General features: G+C 46.3%; 1 protein-coding gene across 5 annotated transcripts in view; it reads left to right on the plus strand.

Annotated features, from left to right (window-relative positions):
• The window catches only part of ELFN1 (extracellular leucine rich repeat and fibronectin type III domain containing 1), a 253,548-nt gene that overhangs the window by 129,659 nt on the left and 100,290 nt on the right, over nucleotides 1-23,599 (plus strand). For all 5 annotated transcript variants that reach the window (XM_082199717.1, XM_082199715.1, XM_082199718.1 and 2 more), the window contains one exon: nucleotides 22,067-22,232. The gene's annotated coding sequence lies outside the window, so the exon portion shown is untranslated. The remainder of the gene's footprint in view (nucleotides 1-22,066; nucleotides 22,233-23,599) is intronic.

Consider the following 23,599-nt stretch of genomic DNA (forward strand, 5'->3'; position numbering starts at 1 on the left):
GCGGCTAACATTCTCCTTTCCCTTCCTCCCCCACAACAAACACTCTGTGAGGTGAGTGGGGCTGAGAGACTTCAGAGAAGTGTGACTGGCCCAAGGTCACCCAGCAGCTGCATGTGGAGGAGCGGAGACTCAAACCCGGTTCCCCAGATTACGAGACTACCGCTCTTAACCACTACACCACCCTGGCTCTCAAGGGTCTGGAAACCAAGCCTTATGAGGAATGGTTGAGGGAGTTGGGTATATTTAGCCTGGAATTCATGGAGATTTTTAAGCAGAGGTTGGATGGCTACCTGCTACGGATGCTTTAGTAGTGGTTCCTGAATTGCAGGGTTTTGAACTAGATAGCTCTCAGGGACCCTTCCAACTCTACAATTCTGTGATTCTGTGAATTCCCTCCTGGCAGAGTTTAGACGTGCTCCTCTCTGTTGAATGTCTGATGCTTGGTGAATACCTCCTTCTTCTTTTATTTCACTGGGAATTCTAAGTAAGCTTTTCAGATTTCCATGGTTAATTTGGTTAGTTCTAACTGCTTTTTTCTTATCATACATCACTTGGAAACCATGATGTTAAGGTTGCCATATTTTGAAGCGCAAAAAAGAGAGCGCTATGACGACCATTCAAAGCAAATAGTAAATGGAATTTTTCTCAAATTTTACCCTTGAAAAAGAGAACATGTCCTAAAAGACAACAAAATGAATTGGACTCCTTGGCAGGTTTTGAATAAACCTACACAAATGTATTGATTGTTAACATAGTAGACTGATAATATAAGGATTTATACAATTTTACAGTATGCAGAGAATAATATGTGTTGAGAAATCAGAGAGAGGAGCTGAGGGAAGTCTCGGGGGAAGGGAGGTTTGATGGCGAGGTGGGGGGGAAAGGGGGGAAATAATGAATATGATATGTTTTGATATTTTGTTATGTTGAAAATGTTAATAAAAAAACTTCAAGAAAAGAAAAGAAAAGAAAAAGAGGACATGTCCTGGAAAAAGAGGGCACATGGCAGAGCCAGTGTGGTGTAGTGGTTAAGAGCGGGTAGTCACGTAATCTGGGAAACCGGGTTCGTGTCTCCGCTCCTCCACATGCAGCTGCTGGGTGACCTTGGGCCAGTCACACTTCTGTGAAGTCTCTCAGCCCCACTCACCTCACAGAGTGTTTGTTGTGGGGGAGGAAGGGAAAGGAGAATGTTAGCCGCTTTGAGACTCCTGAAGGGGAGTGAAAGGCGGGGTATCAAATCCAAACTCTTCTTCTTCTTCTTCTTCCCTATAAGTAGTATATAAACTGTCGGAGTCTGTATTAATTCCAGGAGGGTACCGTGTCAGTAACCTGTCCTCTCCACTGCATTTCTTCTCCTGCTTCAGTCTTAACAGCCAGAGGGATGCTTTGAGCAGCCCATAGTAGCAAAATCTGGGTCTGCTGTTGTGTGTATATGGAACTCCATCTCTCTAGTGTATATTTCTGTATGGTGTACATGTCTCCAAAGATGTGTTTGACCTCGTTCATGAGCAGCATTTTCACAAATTTCACACCGAAGGAAACACAGCCACTTCTAGATACCTGACAGCAGTAGAGGAGATGAGCTGTAAGGGTTAAGAAGTCTGTAGCGTTTGCCTTTAAACTGGCATTCCCCCCATAGTCAAAGGCCACCGTGATCTATAAATAAATAAAATAATGAGACCTACACACCCATAAAGATGAATATGTTCTATACAGGTTAAAATGGGGATGGGGTACTTAGGGAAGACTGTAGGAATTTAAATTGTGGATTTGAACAACCCCGAACAATGTGCCAAGCATGCAGATACATGTTCCACTTGCATACTTCCAAATACCTCCAGCAATGCCACTTAACACCCACTCCAAATTGGTAGGAGATCCATCTGCTAGCATGGTAGCAGCTACACCTTGGAACTCTCTGCCTGTTGACATTAGGCAGGCACCTTCACAGCCCTTTCCCCCCAAGCCTGCTAAAAAAAAAAAAATAGTTTAGACAAGCCCACCCAGATATCTAACGGGATGCGGGTGGCGCTGTGGGTTAAACCACAGAGCCTAGGGCTTGCCGATCAGAAGGTCGGCGGTTCGAATCCCCGTGATGGGGTGAGCTCCCATTGCTCGGTCCCTGCTCCTGCCAACCTAGCAGTTCGAAAGCACGTCAAAGTACAAGTAGATAAATAGGTACCACTCCGGCGGGAAGGTAAACGGTGTTTCCGTGCGCTGCTCTGGTTCACCAGAAGGGGCTTAGTCGTGCTGGCCACATGACCCGGAAGCTGTACGCCGGCTCCCTCGGCCAATAAAGCGAGATGAGCGCTGCAACCCCAGAGTCGGCCACAAATGGACCTAATGGTCAGGGGTCCCTTTACCTTTACCTTTTACCCAGATATCTAGGATGCTGATGTGTGTGTTTTTAGTTGCCTGCTGGTTTTAATTTTAGGGATGTTTTAAATAGTTGTGCAATTTGCTTTTAGCACTAATTTTATTGTTCTGCTCTTTTAGTCAACCGCTTCAAGGTTGTTGTTTTTTTAAAAAAAACCACAAGCAGCATATAAATTGTATGAAATTGATTGATAAATAAATAATATTCATTTTGGCAGCAGCCCACTAAGAGAGGTGCTGAGCGCCACACCTCTATAGCTCACGCATATCTGATAAATTCAAGGTCAATGGGAAATGGCTATAGAGCAGATGTTTCAATGAAAATTATTCCAGGTTCCATCTCCACCAACAGCTAAGACTGCAGGACTGTTAGCGCTCACTCAACTGTCGGGTCTTAAGCTCCCACACTTGCTTTTCCATTAAAGAATGCTGGAAGAACTCAGTTTCCACTAATTTTGTTGTGATCTGCCCTTCACAGACTAATGAGTGGATCAGAAGGCAGCTATCCACTGGATTTTGCACTTCTTCAATGCATTTCTCAGCTCAAAAATGCATTTAGAAACACAGGTTGTGCGAGAAAAGCAAATTTTCAACCATGAATTTCTGTGCAGATTTAGTAAAGGAGGAAGGGAGAAGGACAAAGTGGGTTTATGGGTGACCACATGCAAAAGCGACTTGGACCAGAAAACAGGGTGACCCCACTTCCACCCCCTGCTTCCTCCGTGTGGTCTCCTTTTAAGCTTTCATGTCTCGTTGGGAGACCTCTGTGCTTTCGATTCCAATCATACTTTTGGTAACACACCAACTATTTTCTGCCAATTGGTCTATGCTTCTAGCGCTGAACCAAATTACATGTTTGAGGCTCGATTGCAACGCGATGGCATCTTCAGCACCGCTTATGAGTCAGTGGCACCGAGGTTCGTAATCTGGAAGGAATATAATAGGAGCTATATTAAGTTTTATAGACTGAGGGGTTTTTTTGTCAAATTATAGCCACAGTCCAAGAGAGATATTACTTGCATATCTTATGGTCCCCCTTGATCCTTCCTGTTCCATCCTGAAACCAATTTGTTTCTCTGGCCCATCCCACTTTTTTGCTTGATGACTTTTTCTGGGTCGAAACCCATCAGTTTCACCCGATGTTCTGCTGGATTGCTAGATCTCAAGGGCAGCCTCAACTCAAGAAGCCCAGAGATTCATCAGTAGAAAGCTATATATTTCTTATTGTAGAGGAGAATTCTCATTAACACTACTGGAATTGGAGAGGGGTAATTTTCCTCCTCGCATTTGTACAATCCTCTTTTAAAACTCCTGGCCATAACACCTACCTGGCGCTAGTTCCTTCTTCTTCCCCTCTCGCTCTCTCCTTTTGAATCTCAGCCCTGACTGCAACTAATTCCAGGATGTCCTCCCCTAAAAATGAACGTCTCTATGGAACTTGCAGACACAGTATGTGGTGGCAAGGGAGGGTACCACTAACCTAGAGGGATTTAACCAGGGGTTGGTCAATGCCATTAAATAGTAGAGGAGGAGGAGTATCAATGGCTGCTAGTCATGATGGCTATACAAAGACTCCATGTTCAGTAGTAGTCTACCCTGAGGCTCATGCAGCAGCTGCTGTAAGCCTGGGAAATGGTGGCAAGCTCTTCGGGACAGAGCTGTGTTTGCAATGCCTGGCTTACCACCAGAAAGTTATTTCTAATGTTTAGCAGGAACCTCCGCAGAAGAGGAGTTTGCTCCATCTTCCATGGGACAGCCCTTCAGGTACTTGAAGTTGGCTCCCATATCACGTCTCAGTCTCCTCTTCTCCAAGCTAAATTTATCCAAATCTCTCAACCGTTCCTCATAAGGCTTGGTTTCCAGGCCCTTGATCATCTTGGTTGCCCTCCTCTTAAGAAGGATATGGACAAGCTGAACAGGACATAGGACTCCAGGTGGGGTCTGACCTAGGCAGACCAGAACTAAACTTCTGTTGATGCAGCCTAGAATTGCATCTGTGTTTTTTGCTGCTGCGTCACACTGTTAACTCAAGTTAAGCTGGCGGTCTACTAAGACGCCTAGATCCTTTTCGTTTTCAAGCTAGGCTTTCCCCATCCTATATTTGTGCATCTGATTCTTCCTGCCTATGTGCAGAACTTGGCATTTGTCCCTATTGTTAAACCATTGGTCCATTGACTTGAGTGTTGTCTATGCTGGTTGTGGCAATTGATGGTTTCGGACTGAGGTCTCTCTCTGGCCTACATGAAGATGTTCAAGATTGAACCCAGGATCTTCTGTATCCAACTTAATCATCTAACCACTGATCTATGTCCCTTCCCTAATGCAGCAGAGGTTCTGGACCTCTAGCTGGCTTGGGTCTTAATGAAGGAAAAGGACAAGGAAGAAGTGGTTGTTCTTTGGAGAAACAGGCCTTTTGCATAAATTTGAGCCTCGTGGGGTGCCATAGGAATGTGGTCAATCAATCTCTTGCCTTCCAGCTCCCGTGTTAGATGAACAAATTCACTAAAGAGGCAGAGAGGTCTTTGTGAACAACGTGGCGTTATTATTATTTCTCCCTTTCCTTTTTCTTTGCATAGTTTTTACACAATAGTTAGTCAGCCCTCTGGGGGGAATAAAAGAAAAAGAGAAACCTTCTCCTTATCTCAGGATTCTTCAAGTGATTTTACCAGCAGGAGGCTTTGGCAGCAGCTCTTTTGTGATCCAAACATGGGTGCCGGGAACTCTGCAAAGAGGATTTCTCTTTCAGAAACTATTTATAAATTACAACCTATCCCCCTCTTCTACCACCCTTCAAGCTGATCTGCTAATCACACATTGCAGCATTTAACCAGCTTCCATATGTCAAAAGGACTTCATAGGGCAGCCTTCACCAACCCAGCACCCACCAGATGCTTGGGCCGGATGGGTGTTGTCACCCAAAAACATCTGGATGGGGGCCAAGGTGGCAGAGGTTGTTCAAGAGCCTTATAATTTCTTCCTGTGCCTTGCGTCCTGCCCCAAAATGGCAGTAGGTGTACTTTCTGGTGAGGAAAGAAGTGAACATTTATTGTTGTTGATGTTTAGTTGTTCAGTCGTGTCCGACGCTTCGTGACCCCCTGGACCAGAGCACGCCAGGCACTCCTGTCTTCCACTGCTTCCCGCAGTTTGGTCAAACTCATGTTCGTTGCTTTGAGAACACCGTCCAACCATCTCGTCCTCTGTCGTCCCCTTCTCCTTGTGCCCTCCATCTTTCCCAACACCAGGGTCTTTTCCAGGGAGCCTTCTCTTCTCGTGAGGTGGCCAAAGTATTGGAGCCTCAGCTTCAGGATCCGTCCTTCCAGTGAGCATTCAGACTATATTTTTTTTTGGGGGGGGGCGAAATGAACGAATTCCTATGCCCCACAAATAACCCAGAGATGCATTTTAAATAAAAAGGCACATTCTACTCATGTAAAAACACGCTGATTCCCAGACCATCCATGGCAATTGGGTCAGATCTGGCCCCCGGGCCTTAGTTTGCCTTCCCATGCCCTAAATGGCCTCAACCCAGTAGACCTAAAGGAGCGTCTCCACCCCCATCATTCAGCCTAGACACTGAGGTCCAGCTCCAAGGGCCTTCTGGTGGTTTCCTCACTGTGAGAAGTGAAGTTTCAGGGAACCAGGCAGAGGGCCTTCTCAGTAATGGCGCCCACCCTGTGGAACGCCCTCCCGTCAGACGTCAAAGAAAGAAACAACTATCTCACGTTTAGAAGACATCTGAAGGCAGCTCTGTTTAGGGAAGTTTTTAATGACTGGTGTCTAAATGTATTTTTAATCTTTTGTTGGAAGCTGCCCAGAGTGGCTGGGGAAACCCAGCCAGATGGGCAGGGTATAAATAAGAAATTATTATTATTATTATTATTAGCCTCGTTGGGTGTCCATGAGTGTCTAGTTTTATGAAAGAAGGAGAAAAACATTTCTCTACCCACTTTCTCCAAGCCACGTATAATTTTGTTCTAACTCCATGATCAGTTATCCCTTTGGCCTGCCGTATGAACCAAACTGATTGTTTCCATTTACAGGGAGGTAGCTGTGTTGGTCTGCCACAGTCGAAACAAAATTAAAAAATTCCTTCCAGTAGCACCTTAGAGACCAACTAAGTTAGTTATTGGTATGAGCTTTCGTGTGCATGCACACATCTTCAGATGCGTGCACACGAAAGCTCATACCAATAACTAACTTAGTTGGTCTCTAAGGTGCTACTGGAATGAATTCTTTTATTTTGATTGTTTCCATGAAATATCTTACTCGCTAGATCTCCTGCCTCAGAATGGTTTTGTTTGCAGAGTTTGATTTGCTGCTTTCACGGTTGTCTTGTTGGATTGTAATTACATTTTTTAATCTATTTTTATTTGTACGTCACTCAGAGAGCTGTTGCGGTTGGGCAGCTGATAAATGGATGAATGAATAAAACACCTTATGTGGTATAGGAGTCATCAATTTGAGCACCGCTTTCTCTTGTATGAATCAATCTCCCTGAGTGTTGAAATCAGCACCAGAGAACCTTCCCTGCACCCCACTGTGGGGGGTTTTTTGGGGGGGAGGTGTTTGGCCAGTGAGGCCTTCTCTGTGATGGTGCCTAGCATGTAGAACTCGCCTCCTGGAGAAATCCACCAGTAGCTCTTCTGCTTTATAGAAGGGCAGCTGAGAACATAGAAAGAGTCAGGTCTTTGGTCCATCTAGCTGACCAGTGTCTACACTGACTGGCAGTGGCACTTTGGGTTTGAGGCAGAGGTCTCTTCCCTAGAGATGCCAGGAATTGAACCCAGAACCTCTGCCCTGGCCTTCTAATTTCTGGCAGTTGATGTTTTAAATGGGTCCTGTTCTCTGTGGGTGGATCTACACACAAGGGGAAAAAATGCTATAAATAAGTCAGAAATTAAATTGTTATAACAAAAAACAAAAAAAACACTATGGAAAATCTCTTAGAAATGTTTTTTTGCTCTCTGGTGCCAACTGGTGCTGCATGTTTATAACGCATTCAAAACGCTGTTTCTTGACTAATGTAGCTGAGTCCTGTGTTTTCTTACCCTGATTTTTTCGCTGTAGTGATATGAGTTTTAGGGAGAGGGAGATGAGTCTGGATAATATCCTGGGCCCCTTCCAGGCCTACTTAGAATCTATCAGAAGAGGCTACGGTACAAGCCGTAACAGTTCCTTTGTTAAGGGAATGGCTTTGGCTGGCCAGTGAAGTGCTGCCATTTGCCATGTCCAAAGAGGATGCTCTGTTGCCATAGAGACAAATGTGCGAGCCTTTTCCCACCTCGCCCATCAACCTAGGATGGAGAACAATAGGCCAAGGGGGTCTGTGCATGAGAGAATGGGGCATGTGAGTTTGGGTTGATATTGGGAGCTGGGCAGACACAGAGAAACATTTGCTTTTTGCTGGGCGCTAAGCTTTGACTTGGAGCTTGCCTGGAAACCTTATGAGGGAACAAGATCTGCTGTTGTGAGCGCCTCCACCCTATGCTCAGGTTGTGCATGTGTGTAAATAAAAGCATAAATCCTAAAGACGCCGCAGTCTCCGTTTCCGAACCTTGGAAAAGCCCAAGCAACTCTGGAGTCTCTCACCACTCGGAGATTAGGGTCCATGCAAAAGCGTATTTATTATTTACTTTAATGTTTTATAGCTTTTTGGTCCATTGTCTTAATTAGGACCGCGGGTGGAGGCTAAAAATGGAAGGATGCTGCTATTGTTTTTGCCCTGGCTCTGGGTTTCCCTGGAAGCATAATTCTGGCCAGACCAAAGCACAGCGCTGAGCTACGTGGACCTTTGATCTGATCCCCTGTGGTTCTGACCATTGATGCTTTGCCCTGGTGATACAGATAATTGCACCCCAAAATGTGGCCGATGTACATTTGCCCTGTCCTTACTTTCTTTTGAAGAGCATCCTCGTCAAAGTATTGGACTCGGCAAACCTGAGCTCGTCTTCCCCACCTCCCTCTTGCCCTTTTGCTCTTGACCCTCCCATACCCGCCACCCCCCCAAGTGTTCCTCTCCTCTAACGGAGATTCAGGCAGAGCTGTTTGCTTAATGCACACAGCAGCTCTTTGAGAAGGAAAAGAGAATGGACAGTGGAACGGCACAGATGTGTCACTGTGCAGCGATTTCCGCTTCGCCTTTGAGTCCGGTACCAGCAAACCTCGACTCTGAATGTGAGATCAGAAGGGAAGGAAGAAGGGCCCCGTTTGTTCCTTCTCGCATTGTGACAAAACGCTGGAATGTGATGGGAGATTAGCATTGGGAAGGATCCAGTTTGAAGAAGGCTGGGCTTGGCTTCATGCCTTATCCTCCCTCCCTCTTCTCCTCCATAGCTAACAGTCAGGCTTTTTCTCTTTTGCCCACAAACCTTCAAGCGTGAGGGTAGGGATGGGCACATCAACCAAAGCCCACCCCATTTTATTTTGGCTGGCACTCAATCAAAAAACTCTGTCCCATTTAAAAAAAGATGCATGAAAATTTTGCATTTAAACTGTATGCATTATTGTATGCCATTTCCCCAAACTTGCATTTTTCAAAACATTAAAATGCACATTTTAGGTGCATTGCAAAAGCTGGACAAGCATATCATTTGATTGGGAGTCATGTTCTTTTTTAAAGCAAGCAAACAACTTTTATTGGGTTTTATGAAAGATGCTTTGAGTTCCCATGGAGAGGAAGTGGCAAATAAATGTAATAAATAATAAATATTAGAGGGCTTCCAGTAGTGATCTTTATTATAGAAAAAGGGATGTTGCCAGGACCTCCCTGGTTTTGCTCGTGCAATGGATGAAGGTCTGGGGGAAAGGAAGCAGCCTTTGTTGAGAGTTTACTTTCTAAGCAAACTCCCGTTTAATTGACTGCTTCTGTGTGTCAGAAAGTCCACCAGCTATTTATCTCTCATCCACGCAGAATATTCTCTCGCTTTGGCTTTGACGGACAGGGAAGAGCTGTAGATTCGGCTCCTTTTCGCCTGACATAATGAAGGCCCAATTAAGAATGAACTAACTGTGCCTTCCCTTCTTCTTTTTCACTTCTCCTCCTTCAGTTTTGCTAAGGCTTTTCCATGAGTTGCCTTTGGCACCTGCTCTCTGTGGCTTCGGCGCTTCCCGCTGGGCAGGCAAATGGGCAGGGCTGTGTTGATGCTGGCATAGTTGGGCATCTGCCAATGGCCCACCCCCTAGCCCCGCTCCTCCTCCTCTTTGACATGGGGAGCTAGAAGATGTGGGGCTTCCCTTGCGCTTGACCCAGAAGCTGCACTTCATAGAAATGTCGAGTTGGAAGTCGTCCTGAGCTTCATCTAGCACCAACCCCCTGCAATGCAGGAATCTCAGCTGAAGCAGATGCCAACTCTTTTTTTATTATTAAGAATATTTTTTATTAAGAATTTCAGCATAACAATTTATCAAAGACATATCATCCTCATCACCCCCTCTAATTTTCCCTCCCCCCTCCCCAAGAAACCCCCCCCTCCCACCCCCACCCGGACTTCCCTCAGCTCCTCTCTCTGGTTTTTCAGCACATTTTATTCTCTGCATATTATAAAATTGTAAAGATCCTTAAATTATCTGTCTATATATTACCAATAATAAATTTGTGTTTCTTTATTCAAAACCTGCCAGTTCATTTCGTTGTTTCTTTAAGTACTTTGTAAAAGGTTCTCATTCTTCTTTAAAGTCACAGTTGTCCTTATCACAGAGTTTGTGTGTCAATTTTGCCAGTTCCACATAGTCCATCAATTTCCCTTGCAACAGTTTTTTTGTCAGGATTTCTTCGTTATTCCATCCTTGTGCTATTAAGACTCTTGCCGCCGTTGTCGCATACATGAATATGTTCTTCAATTTCCTTGACATGTCTTTTCCTACAATCCCTAACAAAAGTGTTTCAGGCTTTTTTACAAATGTTAATTGAAGCATTTTCTTCAATTCATTGTATATCATTTCCCAGATTTTTAAAATTTCACTACAATCCCACCACATATGATAAAAAGTCCCTTCTTCTTCCTTACATTTCCAACATATATTTGAACCAGTTTTGTACATTCTTGCTATCTGTACTGGTGTTATATACCATCTATACATCATTTTCATGTAGTTTTCTTCCAGCAAAGAGCAATCTGTAAATTTCCTAGCAGATGCTAACTCAACGCACCCCTCTTTCACAAAACATCACCTGCCTTTCTAGGGTGAGATAAGGCTGGAAGTGGCATGCAATGTTTGCACAGTGTAGGAGGATGGCATGAGAGTTACAAAACGCAGGCACACAAAAACCGAGACTGACGCTTTCTATCTAAAAGGTTACATGCAATTAATATTAGGACAGTTGGGACAAAATCTATATCTAATATCTAACATTCAATCAAATGTCACAGTTTTTAAATCATTCCCACAGCAAACTATGCTCAAGCTGGCTTAGAACATAATAAATACAGCAAAATTCAGATCATCAATACATTAATGAGAAAGACTGTATCCTCCCATATAACCTGCCTGGGCTCTGAGATCTTCAAAGGCGCCTCTCCTCTCAGTCCTGCCAGGCTGGCTCCCTCCTTGCTGTTCCTCTACCATCAGCTGAAGACTGGTTTACGAACTGACTGGTTTTCTTTTTCTTTTGTAAAGGAAATGGCTTTTAAATAGTGCTGTGCTGTTTTCATTATCTGAATTTTACTAGATGCGTTCTAAGTCTATTAGAGTTTAATTGCTTTTAAAACAATTGTCTGCTATACTTTTTTTTTTTTTAGCTTTTTGTATTTTATCTGCGTCGTTTTAATTGGTGTAAGCTGCCTTGAGTCCCAGTCTGGGGAAATGGTGGGGTGTCAATAAATAATACAACAACAATAACAACAATTTGTGAGAACAGAGACTGAAGTATGTGCAAGCAGCCTGGGCTGGCTGTGGAGCACAAGCCTGGCGTTTGAAAACATGCATGCAATCCAGAAATCTCAACATTTAATTCCTCCCCCCGCTCCCCAAAAAGGCTTAATCTGAAGCTGTCCAGCTGTGGTTTATAAGTACCAATCTATTGCTTTGCAAGTTTGTAATTCCAATGCCCTTAAAGCGTAATGATAGCTAATCTATCTGCAGGGGGCCGGAGAGCCGCTCAGCTTTGCTGAGACATTAAGGAAGATACTGTAAGCTGGCGACAGAAGAAACAGAAGGCTTTATTATAGAAATGTGCTCCCAGGAGTCCAGCGCGTTCCTCTGTTCTCTGGGTGGTACAGGGCTTGGCTATTATTCCAACTGTCGTTCACCAAGACGCTTATTTGCAGTGCTTATTTCCAGAGCATTGAATAAATGCCTCTCCTTTTCAAGAGGGAGAACGGCGACAAGGGGTTTTTAATTTTTAGCAGTTCTCAGCCCACATGGCCGTGCCTCTGTCAGCTGAAAGAAAAAAGCACCAGTCTTTCTGGACCAAGTAGACTGATGTTACAGGAAACATGGGGTGGGGAGGAGAAAGGGAGAAATTCCGCCGCCAGGGAGGTGGGAAAGGCTGACTTGGAAGCCTTTGACTTCTCCCGTGATAGATTAACAACCTATATCGCGGTGCAACTCAGAGATTTGCAGCTCAGTGTAGGGTTACCAGGTCAGGAGCACCCAAGACCTTGAGATTTCAGGGCGCAAACCTGAGACCTAGGGGCAGCCCTTGATGATGTCATAGAGTGGCCCCAAGTGATGACACAGGTCAGGCCCTGGAGATGGGGGTTAATTAGGAGAGGGCAGCCGTGGAGTGCAGCCCCCAGCACAAGTATCTATGCTATGATTGGCAGCAGGCAACTGCTGAACTGAAGCTTGGAAGCTGCATTCACACTTTTCTTTTTTCATTTTTCATTGCTTTATTGAACTTAAAAAAGTTTTCTTAATATATTGTAATGGGTATGAGTTACTCGTGCGTAAACTGGTGCCTTTCTCGGTTAATTTGCCTTGTTAAACCTTTCTGACTGCACAGCCCCTTCTCATGGTGGCTGCCTCAGTCACTGGCAGAATCCGTCAGTGGGCGTTTCTTGAACCTCTTCCAACATAAAAGTTGTTTGACACCCAGTCTCCTCCTCCTCTCACTGCGCGGGAGTCTTCTGCGCAGGGAAGGCGTGGGTAGCGGAGGACCTGGGCTCTCCTCACTGATGTCCAGTGAAGAGTCCTGGAGCCCTCTCTCCACTTCCCCCGTCTGCCCCCCTTTATCCCCGGTGTTGCGCTGATTGGCTTCCCCCTCTACTGAGCTGTTTCTCCCCCTGCTCCTGGGTCCTTCGCCAGCATCATCTGGGAGCCTCCCCTTCGCTTTCCCCTCCAATGTCAGTTCCCTGACATCCATATATTAAAGACACTCTCCCACCTGGAAATTCAAGCCCTGCACCTGCCACCTGCAGGGGGACAGGCAAACCTGGAGACTTCAGGTCACACTTGGAGGTCTGGCAACCCTATCTCAAGACTATTTTTATTTATTTACTACTACTACTATTATTATTATTATTATTATTACAACATCTATGTTCCATCTCCAACCCAACCTCAAGGAGGCATACAGACTTCCCTCCCACTCCATTTTACCCTAACAACCCTGTGAAGTAGTTAGGCTGAGAGATGTTGACCGATCCAAATCCACTCAGTGGGAATTCAAATCCTGGGCTCCCAGGTCCCGGTGTTTATTCCTGCTTTATAAGTAGGGTTGCCACCTTTGTTCTGGCAAAATACAGGACAGGGCAGGACAAAGGCAGTTGGGGAGCGATTTCTTTTCATATTTGTTCTTGACGTGACTTCAAACCAACCCATTACAGTGGACGCTCGGGTTGCAAACGTGATCCATGTGGGAGGCACATTTGCAGCCCGCAGCATTCACAACCCGCAGTGCCGTGTCTGCACATGCGCAGGTTCTGATTCGGCGCTTCTGCGCATGCACAAAGCGCGATTTAGCACTTCTGCATATGCGCAACTGCCAAAACCCGGAAGTAACCCATACGTCTGGGTTTTGGTGGTCCGTTACCCAAAAAAAAATGCAACCTGAAGCATCTGTAACCCGAGGTGTGACTGTACAATCTATTGCAGCCTAACAGGATGGCCCCTCTGGGATTTGTCACACATGTGCACACAAACACATACACACAAATTTGTAAATCTGTCCATGCCTGGCTTCCCAGAACTTAAATGCATGACCTTTCACACACCCTTTCCAACACTTGCATTTGGAGAGGACCCCTAACTTGGCAGAGAGAGACAGAGAAAGAGAGAAAGCAGGATAACCTGAAATACAGTGGTGCCCCGCAAGACGAATGCCTCGCAAGACGGAAAACTCGCTAGACGAAAGAGTTTTCCGTTTTGGAGGTGCTTCGCAAAACGAATTTCCTATGGGCTTGCTTCGCAAGACGACAATGTCTTGCGAGTTCCTGCTGGGTTTTTTTTCCTTCCCCCCCCCTTTTTCTAAGCCGCTAAGCCGCTTATCAGCTGATCCTATCAGCAGATAAGCCGCTAAAAGCCGCTAATAGCGCTAATCCGCTAATCCTTCAATGGGCTTGCTTCGCAAGATGAAAAAACCGCTAGACGAAGAGAATCACAGAATGGATTCTTTTCGTCTTGCGAGGCACCACTGTACAGGACATAGCATTTTACACTGAAATATGTGACAATCCTGTATTATACAGGACAGGTGGAAACCCTATTTGCAAGCTGGGAAAGGGGACCTGAATTACCTAAGGTGGTCATCTGAATTTATTGCTAAGCAGAGTGTAGTGACTGTAGCAATGTGGAGACTTTTCATGCCAGAGGATACTTGGGATCACCTACCTTGCTGCCTTTGAAAAACCAGTCTGTCTGTTACTGAGAGGTCATGCCTGCAGTTCCATAGCCTTGGATCACAGTCTTATGCAGAGATGGATAACTTGTGGCCCTCCAGATCCTTCTCATCACCCCTGATCGCTGGCCATGCAGGGACTGATGGGAACTGGAGACCAGTGACCTCTGGAGGTCCACAGGTTCCTCATCCTTGGTCTAGTTCCCACTGAGATGAACCACCTGTGGTGGGACTGCAGCATGTCAGGCTGCAGGCCAAAGCTTAGGTAGTGTGGATGCTGTAAGAATAAAATGGAGAGAGGGAGAACCATGAGCATCACCTTGAGTTCCTTGGGGGCAAGACATGATAGAACTGTTGTTGGCATCTGTCTGTCTGGAGAAGTCTCTTCTCCTCCAGAAGAACTTGGGCTTCTCAGACAACAAGGACTCCCTTCTCAGCCTCACCGATGTGGTCCAAAGGAAAGCAGAGCAATACATTTGGCACCAGCTGAGCTGCAGGAGTTGCAGGAAGGAGGCTACAAGGTGTCATCCAACCACCTTAGGGACTCCACTCTGGATCTGAATAGGGTTGACTCACCGAGAGCCAGTGTGGTGTAGTGGTTAAGAGCGGTAGCCTCGTAATCTGGTGAACCGGGTTCGCTTCCCCGCTCCTCCACATGCAGCTGCTGGGTGACCTTGGGCCAGTCACACTTCTCTGAAGTCTCTCAGCCCCACTCACCTCACAGAGTGTTTGCTGTGGGGGAGGAAGGGAAAGGAGAATGTTGGCCGCTTTGAGACTCCTTAGGGTAGTGATAAAGTGGGGTATCAAATCCAAACTCTGCTTCTTCTTCTTCTTTTGAAATAAATTTTTATTTGATTTTCCAAAATATAAACATACAACAAAACCATTTCCAAAAACAATTATTGAGAGTACTCTGAATTGCCTGACCTCCCCCCCCCCCCGCTTCCATGGGTCCTGTCGATTCTATTTCAACTGCATATCCTAGATTATCTCTACATTAAAGGTACCCCTGCCCGTACGGGCCAGTCTTGACAGACTCTAGGGTTGTGCGCTCATCTCACTTAAGAGCCCGGGAGCCAGCGCTGTCTGGAGACACTTCCGGGTCACGTGGCCAGCGTGACTAAGCGGCATCTGGCGAGCCAGCACCAGCGCAACACACGGAACGCCGTTTACCTTCCCGCTATAAAGCGGTACCTATTTATCTACTTGCACTTTTAAGGGTGCTTTCGAACTGCTAGGTGGGCAGGAGCTGGGACCGAACGGCGGGAGCTCACCCCGCTGCGGGGATTCGAACCGCCGACCATACGATCGGCAAGTCCTAGGCACTGTGGTTTTACCCACAGCGCCACCCGTGTCCCTAGCATCTCTACATTACAAGTGTGTTTAAAATCCTGCTGATGTTTTGACCTGTTCACAATGATTTTGTATATGCATTATAAACATTTCCCATTCTTTTTAAAATTCCGTGTCTTCTTGGTTCCTGAGCTTCCCAGTTAGTTTTGCCATTTTGGTATAGTCCATCAACTTGATTGAAGGACACGGGTGGCGCTGTGGGTAAAAAACCTCAGTGCCTAGGACTTGCCGATCGTATGGTCGGCGGTTCGAATCCCCGTGGCGGGGTGAGCTCCCGCCGTTCGGTCCCAGCTCCTGCCCACCTAGCAGTTCGAAGGCACCCTTAAGTGCAAGTAGATAAATAGGTACCACTTACCAGCGGGAAGGTAAACGGCGTTCCGTGTGCTGTGCTGGTGCTGGCTCGCCAGAGCAGCTTCGTCACGCTGGCCACGTGACCCGGAAGTGTCTTCGGACAGCGCTGGCCCCCGGCCTCTTAAGCAAGATGAGCACGCAACCCCAGAGTCGGTCACGACTGGCCCGTACGGGCAGGGGTACCTTTACCTTTGTCAACTTGATTTGCCATTTTTCTCTGGCCGGGGTTATCTCTTCCTTCCATCTCTGGGCTAGTAGCATCCGAGTGGCCATTGTAGCAATGTAGGGTTGACTCTTTAGCCCATGGGTAGGCAAACTAAGGCCTGGGGGCTGGATCCGGCCCAATTGCCTTCTAAATCTGGCCTGCAGACAGTCCAGGAATCAGCGTGTTTTTACATGAGTAGAATGTGTCCTTTTATTTAAAATGCATCTCTGGGTTATTTGTGGGACACAGGAATTCATTCATTTTTTTTTTTCAAAATATAGTCCGGCCCCCCACAAAGTCTGAGGGACGGTAGACCGGCCCCCTGCTGAAAAAGTTTGCTGACCCTTGCTTTAGCCTTTTCCCCTCCTGAAAATAGGAGCAGGCCTGAGTCAATCTAGACTTCCACAGAATGTTGAAGAGGGAACATGACAGTGTTAGGAACTGGAGATATAAGTCCTGACAGTCCGCTATCGGTATGTGTTTTTAAATGGTGTTTCATATAAGCTGTCAGGATGGAAGAGATAAAAATTGCAGATGCTTTGCTAGTAACAGCAGCAGCAGCAGCGACCCAAAAAGAAAAGAAGAAAGTCAGTTCGGAATGTGTCAGGGAACTGGTTCAATCCAAAACGGCGCTTTGGTTTTCAAATTATTCATTCAGCGCTGATTGCCCGGTTCGGCGCTATTGTTCAGACGGCAGTGTGATACCTTTTAGCAAAGTGTGGTTAAGTTCAGGGAAAGTGAATGTAAAAATTACTTTGTGCTCATCAGATGTGCTCCCTTTGTGCTTCGGGGATTATACGTCTCTTTAGTTTAGTGACAGAAAGAAGTTTGGCAGCTTTTAACATCTGTTATTACCGCACGGGCTCCTGCGGTGATGGATGAATGTGCTGCGATCTATCCCGGCTGCCTCCTCTGCAGCGGAATTGCGTTCCAGAAGCAAAATCTTTATCGGGCGCATCTCTCAACCGCCGTTCGAGACTTATGAGGCTGAGGCTATTGTCAGGCGGGGCTGAGAGAGAAGCCATATGAATCCAGAAATTCTCTGTCGTGCACCAGATGAATTTTAGCCGAGGGCTGGCAAGCCATCGATAAAGATCACCCCATTAAAGCACCCCTTCCCCAAAATGCTTCTGCTTCTATCCACACCATTTTTGAACTACATTTTCAGATTAATCCGGGCAGTGCTTTTTTTCTAAAAAAAAGTTTAGGGGTACTCTCATTTTGACTCAAGAAAATCACCATTTTATAGTTCAAATCGGGGAAAATAAATATAGTGGTACCTCGGGTTACAGGCGCTTCAGGTTACAGACTCCTCTAACCCAGAAATAGTACCTCAGGTTAAGAACTTTGCTTCAGGATGAGAACAGAAATTGTGCTCCGGCTGCGCTGCAGCAGCAGGAGGCCCCATTAGCTAAAGTGGTGCTTCAGGTTAAAAACAGTTTCTGGTTAAGAACAGACCTCCAGAATGAATTAAGTTCTTAACCTGAGGTACCACTGTACAGTAAATGGACAAAAGTATAGAGATTCACAAGATGTTTAGGGGTATGAGTACCCCTGCATCCCATCAGGAAAAAAGCATTGAGTCTGGCTCACACCTGGTGCTTGGATTATTGTGGGAGAAAGCATTGTAGAGAGAGAGGGGAGCCAAAGGGTCATCTAGTCCAATCCACTGCAATGCAGGCATCACAGAATGGGGGGAGACTTTAAGAAATCCACAATCCCCAACCCCTGACCAGACACTCAAATCACGCTCCCTGTGTATCTTTCTAAAAACAGGTTCGATGCCAATGGACTGGCCCAAGAAATGTTAAAAGAATCATATAATTGTATGAATCATAGACACATAGAATCATAGAATTGTAGAGTGGGAAGGGGTCAACAAGGTTCATCTAGTCCAACCCCATGTGGGGCTTGAACCCATGAATCTTTCCCCCCATGTGGGGCTTGAACCCATGACCCATATTCTGATATATGCAGTTAGGGGCACACTTGAGAAGGGATTGCTACAATTGAAAGAGGGCTCTGTTTTGCAGCACAGGGGGTTTTCTTTGGTGTACCATTGAGAGAGAGCAGGTGCGCAGCTCACCTGGTCACAGTCTTCCCCAATCTGGTGAGCTGGATGGTATTTCTGTCTGCTGAGCAGCCCTTCAAACACAGGACTGCCCTCTGTCAAATAGGACACAGTGCCACATTTAGGGTCAGAAAAGTAAAGCGGGGCAAAGACTCCTCTGCTCCCTGGCAATGAAATATATATATATATATATATATATATATATATATATATATATACACACACACACACACACACACACACACACACACACACACATTTTTATTAATTTTTTAACATAACATTTCAAGCAATGATTTAACATATCTCCTTATCTTATACAATATTTTAGACTTCCATCAACCTCTGAAGATTTTCCGTTCTTTATCACTTATTCTGCACTTCTTAATTTCTCTATTACTTTTAATTATCATTAACTAATAATTCTCATCATAGCTCTCCTTGCAATATTTCACATAATCCTCCTTACAGAACTTCTTGCAGTCCTACTCGCGTAATCTGTTTATTGCAATTGCTTTTCAAATAGTTCAAATATTTACTCCAGTCTTCTAAGAATCTCTGGTCCCGCAGGTTTCGAATCTTTCCTGTTATTTATCTAATTCTGCATAGTCTAGGCAATGAAAGGTTTTTGATTCACCTCCAACATTTCAGAGTTTAAAACAGGGGGGAATGCTCCCCCATCATCACCCCAAAGACCACTGGCTGGAGGTTCTCCTCCACCTTATGGATGATGCTATTTCAGGGTAGAGGAACCTAACCTGTCAGTCTTTTATTACTTCTCTATAGTTTCTTCTGTCATTTTGTCTTCTCCCTGCTTTTTAAAAAATCCCAGGACCCCTCCATTTTTTTCTTCCCTGCCCATTAGCCCCATTAAGCTCTAATCTGTTGGTTACGTGCAATTAATTGACAATTTAAGGGGTTTTATATGTCTAATAGAGGTACCAGTGAAGCTTTCCAAATTTGGGCTCGTTTTTACAGGCTCTGGAGGCTTGCAAAGCTTGCCTTGGGAATTCTTTCCCAGCTCAAGTTAAAATCTGAGCCGTAGAAGAACTCTGGACTTCCCACTCTTCCAGCCCTCCCCTGTACCTCAAACACCAGGGGCGTACTTTGGTAATCTTTCAAAACATGGCACCCTGTGAGAAGCCAAAAATTGGCACCCCCAAATGAAGCTTCTCAGTTATGAAGCTTCCCAGTTTTGCAGCCCATCAGCTGCCTAAAAAGGTAAAGGTAAAGGGACCCCTGACCATTAGGTCCAGTCGTGGCCAACTCTGGGGTTGTGGCGCTCATCTCGCTTTATTGGCCGAGGGAGCCAGCGTACAGCTTCCAGGTCATGTGGCCAGCATGACTAAGCCACTTCTGGCGAACCAGAGCAGCGAACAGAAATGCCATTTACCTTCCCGCCGAAGCAGTACCTATTTATCTACTTGCACTGCTGTGCTTTCGAACTGCTAGGTTGGCACGAGCAGGGACCGAGCAATGGGAGCTCACCCCATCGCAGGGATTTGAACCGCAACCTTCTGAATGGCAAGTCCTAAGCTCTGTGGTTTAACCCACAGCGCCACCCTAAATCTGGCACTAAAAACACTCTCCCTCCAAGACCCCCAATCCCCCAGGTGTAGTTCTCTTGAGGGGACAAAAATATTTAGGAGTTGGCTTCAGTACCATTTCCCCTCAGGGCTTCCCCATTGGTGGTCCAGCCCAATCAAGGATCACATGCAGCATAGCCAATCAGAAGTCACTGGAGGCAAGCGAGAGGAATGGACAGTGAGGACAAGCAAGGGCAAGGCAAATAAAAAGCAAACAAAGTTCTAGAAAAAGCCATCAGATAAGGGAGGCGTTTATTGGAACTGCTTGTTTTCCCCAAGGAATCGCCGCCATGTGTCCTTCTCTTTCTAGCACAGATGTCAGACCTCATCCTGAGCATCTCTTGCTTTCCCATGAAACCTTGGGGAACCCATCTATCTGATTGATTATGCTGTAGCCACTCTCCCTCCAGATACCTTGCCAACTGCCCGAGAGATGTTCTCAAGCCGACATTCTCTTTGTTAATATTTGCTCGCGGACTCATTAACGTCTCTCCAGCCCCCGACCTGCCTCCTTTGATGTGCTGACCCCCATTCTTTTGGTCTCTCCATCTTCTCTGGCATTCACCTTGGGGGCTGCATATTGCTCTCTTTGTGGAACCATCCAGCACTAGATCATAATGGCCTTTTCTAATCTTGTTGTCCTTAATAGGATTTTTGCCCAATACATCTGAAATGTGTAGATATGGATTTTGAAGATAATAAAATTGCCTAATGTGCAGGAGGGTTAAGGCCACGCCAAGATGGAGGTATCTGAGTGCAAAATTCATGCGGAGTACGCCAGATGTGAAGGGCACCTGCATACCAAAATGGCTATATCTTCCTTTTGAAATGCATTTGAGGAGGGGGCTGGGTCCCCCCTCCCAGTTTGTCATTGCAGAACAAAGGAAATGCTAATGATATCGACATGTAGACTCCAGGGGTGGACGCTTCTGCATAAGATCACACATTTTTCACAAGAGTCCTCACAAAATTTCGTTAGCGTTTCAGTGTGCACTCTAACTTGTGTGCACTGTATACATGTATACCTAATATACACATGTATACCTAGTTGTTGTTGGTTTATGTCTGTCTAGAGAAGTGTTTCCCAAACTTGGATCTCCAGCTGTTTTTGGACTACAGTTCCCATTACCCTTGACCACTGGTCCTGCTAGCTAGGGATTATGGGAGTCGTAGTCCAAAAACAGCTGGAGACCTTGTTTGGGGAACATTGGTCTAGAAAGACAATGGGGTGTGTCTACTAGGGTGAAGTCAAACCACTGTGTTAGCAGCAGCGAAGTAACCTTCCGGGGGTGCCAGCCTGGGCAGTGTGTCTGGAGATCCTGGGCTGCCCAGATGACAAGACCCCCCTCTTGGCCTCACTGATGGGGTCCAAAGGAAGGCAGAGCAAGACGTTTGGCACCAGACTGGTGGAGGAGTTGCCGGTAGGAAGAGTACAAGGCGCCATCCAACCTCCTTAGGGACTCGGCTCCAGATTTGTGTAGGGTTTACTCCAGGGGTCAGCTGTCCACCGTCCCTTAGACCATGTGGTGGGCTGGACTTTTTTTGGTGGGGGGGAATGAATGAATTCCTATGCCCCACAAATAACCCAGAGATGCATTTTCAATAAAAGGACACATTCTACTCATGTAAAAACACGCTGATTCCCAGACTGTCTGCAGGCCGGATTGAGAAGGCGATTGGGCCGCATCCGGCCCCCAGACATTAGGTTGCCTACCCTTAGCCTTTTGCTTCTCCCCAAGATACCCCGCAAGGCTGTGGAGGTTTAGGGTCAGAGTTTTCCTTCTCTTAGATGGGCTACCTTCCCAAGTTTATGAGCCCCATCTGCCCCTCACCTCCCTCTACACCAGTGGTGTAGCATGGGGGGTGCAGGGGGGGCCGGCCGCACCGGGCGCAACATCTGGGGGGGCGCTCGCACTCGCAGCTCTCTGCCCCCTGCTAAAATCCACGGTTTAGGGGGCGCAAATTACTTGCCTTGCCCCGGGTGCTGACAACCCACGCTACGCCACTGCTCTACACAACATGTGCAGAAACCGCCTTCTTTACCATTGGACCCACTGTTAGTCTCATCTGCTTAATCCGCTAGATTCTGTCTTCACATGTAGGGGGAAGTCTCTAACTCACCAAGGGTTTGAGACCCATCAGCTACCCCCACCTGGTTCAGCTGACCAGACAAAACCATTCACGTGGTCTTTGATGTTGCTGGCATTGGAGTACACTCTTGACCATTGTCCTTCGAATCGACTGTCTGTTTGAAATGTCAGGTCTGCTCTTTCCACAGGTCTTTTTCCCCCTCCCTCCCTTGACCAGATGTTAACCTTCTCTCTTTGGTCCCTGTTCCTTTTTTGCAGTTCAAAGGCCACCTTTGGTGACCCGGTCCTTCCAAGACCTTCAGAAACCCTGAGTCCATTGTGCCTGGCAGCAACACACAGATGATGAGAAGGCGAAATCCATGACTTCCGCTGGGGAACATCCATTTGGCGGCTGCTTTCAGATGTCAGAGTCTCCGGCACCAAGGTAAGAGGTGACCTTTTCAGTCAAGTCAATGGGGAGAGGCGTGAGGCGCAAAGCTCTGAGGCTGGGGAGGGAGAGAAGCTTTTTCTGATAAAACACACGTTGAAAGGAACCCGCACACAGCGCTGGGAGGTCTGTTTGTTTTGTCTTCCCAAACGGGGAATACAAATGGCCTTTGACAATGGTTCGGAATGGAAACAGCAGTTTGCGTCTCAACATACGTCTGGAGATATAGACAGCCGTCGAGGCATGATCTGGGGTTTGTTGTTATTGTTGTTGGTACTGGGAAATCTGTGTTCCGCTGGAAGATCTGTTGCTCTGAATGGCAAAAATACGTACAACATGTTCCTTAAACGAACCCAAGGGCAAGGTGGCAGTTCTGTCACACAAGGCAAGTCATTCCTAGCTTTTGCCAGCGTCAGGAGGTCAACCTGTGTGGGTGAAATAGCCCTGAAATAAAATCTGAACCCATAACCTCTAGGGCTTCCAGATTATTATTGGGCTCCAATTCCCATCAGCCACTGCCATCCTTGGCTTAGAGACTGCAGTCCTTTAAATGTTGTCCTTTCAACTTACCATACTTTGCTGTGTATAACACACCCCCATGTATAAGACGCCCCCTGATCTCTGGCTTGCAGCATCAACCAATCCCACGTCACCCCTGGGCACTACCCATTGTATAAGACGACTCAAGGTTTTAAACATTATTTTTCAGTAACACCCCCCCCCCAGTCTTATACTGTGGTACCTCGGTTTACGAACTTAATTCATTCCGGAGGTCCGTTCTTAACCCAAAACCATTCTCACTGATGGGGCCTCCGACTTCTGCCGCGCCGCCGGTGCATGATTTCTGTTTTCATCCTGGGGCAAAGTTTGCAACCCGAGGTACTACTTCCGGGTTAGCGGAGTTTGTAACCTGAAGTGTTTGTAACCCGAGATACCACTATACACGGAGAAGTACTGGATAGGAAATGTGGTAGTTCATGGGCACCTTTGCTGTGAAATCTTCAATCCCAGCTTGACTTGCAAGGCTCATGCATGACTCTTCCATTGGAAACAGCTTGCCACTCTTTTCTGGGCCATGCAATATTGCCCGTGATAATTCTGCGCCCTAAGACTGGCGTACACTCTAGCGCAGTTCCCTGCTAAAGCGACGTGTTGTGTCTTAAGGCCTAGGGATGACTCCTTTCCTCGTGACCATTGTGCGGGGTTTCATGCTTCCACTGTCGGAAAGGAAAAGAAGAATTTTGCCAGGGGGGGAGGGGGGAGAGAAAAGGAGAGAACTTTTGAATGGATGTACAGAGTCAAGTGCGTCTCTTTCTGGCAGTCTGCAATTTTTTCGTACCGTTGTTATTCAAAATATGCTTTTC

This window comes from Podarcis vaucheri (assembly GCF_965113315.1).
Source record: "Podarcis vaucheri genome assembly, chromosome: 14".
Classification (NCBI taxonomy): Eukaryota; Metazoa; Chordata; class Lepidosauria; order Squamata; family Lacertidae; genus Podarcis; species Podarcis vaucheri.